The 6000-nt window shown below is 40.6% G+C and overlaps 1 protein-coding gene and 1 pseudogene across 3 annotated transcripts in view; both read right to left on the bottom strand.

The window, feature by feature from the left end:
- The window catches only part of SNX25 (sorting nexin 25), a 104513-nt gene that overhangs the window by 39258 nt on the left and 59255 nt on the right, over window positions 1-6000 (bottom strand). The window lies entirely within an intron of this gene.
- Window positions 2632-2750, bottom strand: LOC112483440 (annotated as a pseudogene).

Below are 6000 nucleotides of genomic sequence, written 5' to 3'. Positions count from 1 at the left end.
CTGGTCTTCTCACATCCCTGGCGATCGAGGTAAGAAATTAAGAAAGTTCCCCAGTAGAAAACGTCAGGCCTCCACTCCTCAACCTACATCCGCACCGACAGACTAACAAGCCTCTGAGTCTTTCTTAAACATATAAGTAGAAGTTTCACTCAACACTCCCTGAGAGGAGGGTTCGAGAAACAGGTATGTATTTACTTAGGGCCTAGTCAAGTCTCAGAACGAGAAACGGTGCTTGACTTCTTGACATGAAGCTGACAGCGATTCTCGGTAGTTACTAATCATCACGAACTTCTTCAAAATTGTCTGAAAATCATCTCAAAGGCTGCCCAGGAAATAAAAAAAGATTTACCTTACTTTTCGACTTGAGGCCTGTATGTTCTTTTTTTTTTTTTAAGAACAAATAGGATTCTCTTAACAAATCAAACTCCTTAAATTTCCTGAAGTGGCAGTCCACTTTAGCAGAAAGTATATTTGAGCAAGCAGCAGAAACGATAGCAGGAGCTGATGGGAGAGCCACTCGAGTTATACTGGAGGAGACTGCAGAGGCTTCACGGGCCCTGCACCGCCCGGTCAGGGGTGCTGGCTGCACACCTCATGTTTCCTTCCTTTAAATGTATCTAGCACTTGCTTTGATTTAAGGCCCTCCGACATATTTGCAACACGTTTTTCAAAATAATGTCATATCAACTAAATCCAAAATTAGAACTATGAGTTGAACAGATAGACACATACACTTAGAACATGGATCTGGCCCATGTCACTTGTAAGCCCTGAGCATGGCTCTCATAACATCTACCTGTGTGAATGAGCAGGGAGTGGGAAGAGTCCAGGAAGAGTCAGAAGACCTGGGTTCAAGTCCCAGATCTGTGTGTGACTGACTAATCAGTAGTTTTAGTCACACAGGGTACAGTGCTTAACATCTCTGGTCCTAAACTTTATTTGTATAAATTCAAGTGTTAGACTATACGATGACTAAAGTTTTCTTTGGGGACAGAGGAGAGAGTAGAGTTGCCTATAAAATTACGAGTCCCTCAAGTCAGAGAATAGATGGGGGTGAAGTAGGACACTGGAGAAGGACTAGCAGGTGCCCGAGGTAGCAGTTCTCAAAGTAGAGGGCTGGGCAGGGAAAAACACTGGCAGGGGCCCCTGCAGCAATGGCAGAGAACCAGCCTGGGTGTTTTGTAAGTTTAGGTCATTAATAAATTAGAAACATTTGTATCAAATTACTGCAATGCTAGAAAGTCAGATCACATCAAAGCATCAGAAAGGACCCTGAGGCAATTAGCTCCCTTCTTACAATCAGTGACACCTTTAAATCACAAACCAGACAAAGAAGCTACATATTATCTTTATAAAAATAATTTCTAATGGAAATTATTATGGTTCTTATCAACAAGTAAATGTATGTGAGTACATGTGTGTCTAGACACATATTCGATATATTCCAAAGTTCTACAGTTCTACTAGATATATTTAATTCCAAAACTGTTTACTTATAGTCTAAAGAAAAGAAAATGCATAATTTTACAAAGCCTTCCAGTCTATACTATGAGCATATCACTCCCAAGTGTGTACTACTTATATACAGCAGTTTATAGCAGACTCAAATCCACATAATGTCGTTTGCTGCTGTCAGCTGAATAAATATTACTCTGAATCGCCATAACTATTCTTGATGACACTTCAGGATTCAGAATAGCCGAAAAGAAAGCTCTAAAGGGAGATAAAATACTGTGGCTTATTCACATCAAATTTCAGAGAAAATTTAGCATACGTTCCATTACTATGAGATTTCCTACACTTGGCCAGTGTTTTAATTCATTCAAGTGACTATAACCACAGACTGAGTAGCTATAAGCAACAGAAATTTATTTCTCATAGTTCTGGAGGCTGAAAATCCAAGATTAGGGTGCCAGCATGGTCAGATTCTAGTGAAGGCCCGCTTCCAGGTTACAGCTGGTCACCTTCTTGCTATGTCCTCAACATGGTAAAAGAGGCTAGAGATCTCTCTGAAGACTCTTTTATTATCGGAGGACAAATCCCATCCATGAGGGCTCCACCTCATGACTCGAGTACCTCCCAAAGGCCTCACTTCCTAATACCATTATGTTTGGATGTTAGGATTTCAACATATGAATTTTGGGAAGTCACAAACATTCAGACCATAGCAGCCAGTTACCTTCATAGCCCATTTCTCAAGTACTCTGGCTGTTCAAATTGTAAATTAAAAAACTAGGGAGTTGGGCACTAAAATGCAAACATGAATACATCAATGACTCTTATCAGCTACAGTAGTGGTTCCCGGAATGCAGTTCCTGGGTCAGAAGCACTAGCATCGCTGGAGAACCCGTGAGTAATGCAACCTCTCAGGAACCCCACTCCAGATCTACAGAATTAGAAACTCTGGAGCAGGGGTGGGGGCAATGATCTGCATTTTAACAAGTCCTTCAGGAGATTCTGATGCAAACTGTAGTTTAAGAATCACTGTTCTACAGGATTATGTCTACACTTCTTTTTTTAATTATTTTTTTAATTTTATTTATCTATCTATCTATTTAATTTATTTATATTTTAGGCAAAGCAACCGGCAAGGACCTTGTCAGCTTACAATCTCTTATTTTTTATTTTTTATGTTTACAGCACCTGGTCTTGCTAGGTGGTCTCCTATCCAAGTACTAACCAGGCCCAACTCTGCTTAGCTTCCGAGATCAGACGGGATTGGGCTCGTTCAGGGTGGCATGGCCTTAGGAGAGCCTACACTTCTTAGGAGAGCTTACAAGGCCCTTTACGATCAGCCCCTGTCTTCCTATCAAGCCTCATCTCTCCATTACATGCCAAACGCCAGCACAGTGTCTCACCTCACATAACCCACACACGGGGGCTGTTCCACAACTGTCTTTTTCATCTACGTACACGTGGTACCCTCCACCCACATATACCTGACAAGTCCATAGGGAATGAGAGCCATTCAGTCTTTCTGACTCAATCCTGTTACTCTTAGGGGAAAACCTTTTTTGACCTTTGTTGCAGGTAGACCCGACTGCTCCACACATCTGAACCACTACTAAATCTTAAATGTGCAACTCTCACTGCATTTATCAAATTGTATTATGATTTTCATGTGTGCCTACCTGTCTCCTCGTTAGACTGAGATCTCCTTAAGGTCAAAGGCAGTTTTTCATTGCACAGCTGTATCTACCACATAATGGCACTCGAAAACATGTTTGTGAGGTGACTGAAGCCCTAATTCTGGTAATTAAGTTGTCCTCCAGAGTACATTCCCTACTAATATGAGGAGTCCTAAGAGAACTCAAGCACTCTCTCATCTACCCTGAATCAGGGGAGGAGGGGTTGTGATCAGAGAAGAAACATGCAGGATAAAATATAAAGGATAAGTAGGGGTTACCTGGGCAGAGTAGGGTAGCATTCTATGGAGAAGGAACAGAATATACAAAGATGAGGCAGGAGGAATCAGAGTGAGTTGAGAAAACAGGAAAGTTGGTGTGGCTGGAGCACAAAGAGAGGAAGTGGAACAGCACGAGATGAGGATGAAGATCAAGACAGGGCCCAGAGCAAGCAGGACCCTGTCGGTCTCACATCAAGGAGCTTGTACTCTAAGAACAAGGTGAAGATAATGAAGGGTTTTAAGCATGAAGGTGACATGATAACGATCTACTTTTTAAAAATCACTATGGATTCAGTATGAAAAACATATTAAATAAGGACAGAAGTGGATACAGGAGACCAATTAAGAAACTATTGCTATAGTTCAAGAGAAAGACTGGTGGTAGAAAATGGTGGTGTAGAAAGACAGCATTCAGATATATTTAGGAGGTCAATCTGTGTGACCGTGATGGACTAGATATAGTACATGATGGAGAACGAATGAACAAGGATGACTCCTAGGTTCTGACTTATGTGGATGAATGGTGCTGCCATTCACAGAAGACAAGAAACTACGGATGTCCAGTTACACGGGGCTTTGATTTACACACTTTCACATGGCAGTACAGAGTGAACTGGTTAATTCCTTAAGGCAGGGGTCCCCAACTCCTGGGCCACACACTGGTACTGGTCCGAGACACAGCAGGAGATGAGGAGCAGGCGAGTGAGTGAAGCTTCATCTGTATTTGCTGCCACTCCCCCGCGCTAGCATCACTGCCTCAGCTCCACCTCAGATCATCGGGCATTAGATTCTCATAGGAATACTGGTCCCTGGTGCCAAAAAGGTTGGGGACCGCTGCCTTAAGGTTTTAGAGGGTTACACAATCAGGTAATTTCTCCTAACCTGTAATACAGCATTTTTTCTTTAAATCCTCAAAGTATTTTCACAGTTGCATATCATTTCTTAATCATCAATGATTACGACTGAAAAAGCTTTGCCAGAAACAACTTTATATGCAGCAACAAAACTATATTTAGAGCCTATATACACTATTCTCATAAGTAAGGTTCCCATCTGTAGGTTGAATACTAAATATTCTTATGATCTTCCATCTGTTTATTCTTTTTTAAACTTCTTCAGTTTCCCCCACTTACAAAGATAATGTGAAAATAGGAGAAATAACATTGGAAATGGCATTGCTTACAATTGCACACACAACCTGGCAGCGTCACTACATGGCCACTCTGAGATACAAATGAGCACAGCTCCATTTTCCAGGTTTCAGAGAACCAGTGCAGACAGGTGGGCTTGTGGCAAGGGGTTAACATACAGGCTGAGACTTTTCCCAGATTCTTTGCCTGATGATATTTTCACTGCCTCTAAAATGCAAAGATTTCCAAAAACAACTCAACAATTATATTTTGGGGAGCCTTTTAATGCTAAAAATCAAACTTTCCTTAATGACTTTTAAAGAGAGAAGAAAAACACACATATATTTGTCTAAAAAGAAATTAAAGATCAATTTGAGGAAGAATGAGATACAGTGGCTATCTAAACTGGTTTATAAAGTAACTTTTTATTGGATAGCCACACATCAAAACTCCAAAGGTCACAGAGAAACAAGAACTGCTTCCAATAATACTCAATGTTACTGAACATTCGATTTTTTAAAAAGTAAGGACAATGGAGAATGCTAAATTTGATCTTCCTTTTTTTTATAAAGTATGTACACAAATTTTAACAACTTAATTATTTAAAATTGAAATTGCCTACATGTGAACTTCAACAGTGAGACAGTAGATGGTATTACGAATTACGGGAAGTCACATGAGATTGTTAATACATTGTTCTCCTCTAAGAATGGGGAACAGCTTCAGCTTTGCAAAGATACTTGACTTGGAGACAGCAGATATAGTAGACCATTAACTATTATCTCTATACTAATAACGAACAAATATTTCTCTTCAGGGTTGCTCTCTCTCTTTCCACAAAGTGAATCCCAGCTTAGAAATGCCAAATGAGAGGAGGAAAAAAAGCCAAACAGGCTCTTTTTTATCTTCCTGTCTCACAAATACAGAATGTCCAAGCATTCTTACCTCTAAACCAGCCCCCCTATACCTTCTCTGACTCTTTTAACATCATCACTGAGAAACGCTTTACAATCATCTAGAGCATTCAATCTAAACACTAAAAAATGGAGTCCTAGAAAAATAAAAGGACTTATCTAGGTTTCATCAGGAAGCTATCACTTGAACCAAGGTCTCCTAACTCCTGCTCTAGTATTTTCTTTCTGTACCTCAAACTTCCTCTCACCAACCTGAAGCAATGTATATAACAGAAACAGTAGCAGACTAGAATGATATCAAACTAATTTACTTACTGTTCTAGACAGCCATTTCCTCATCTGTGAAGTCAGCAGTGTGCCAGCACTGTAATGTCCCATCGATTCTTCCCCATATCCAATCAGGCGCCAAGTAGGCTATTTTGCCTTCATCACCTTCCTTATCAATCCCTTCCTTTTCACTACCATCATCCACATCCTACCCTGTAACACCTCCTTCTTGGTCACTGCATAGCCCTCCTGGTTTAGGGACTCAACAAATATGGAGCTTGCT

Source organism: Pteropus alecto, unplaced genomic scaffold (assembly GCF_000325575.1).
Source record: "Pteropus alecto unplaced genomic scaffold, ASM32557v1 scaffold24, whole genome shotgun sequence".
NCBI classification, from domain to species: Eukaryota; Metazoa; Chordata; class Mammalia; order Chiroptera; family Pteropodidae; genus Pteropus; species Pteropus alecto.
This window is presented reverse-complemented; position numbering and strand designations above follow the sequence as displayed.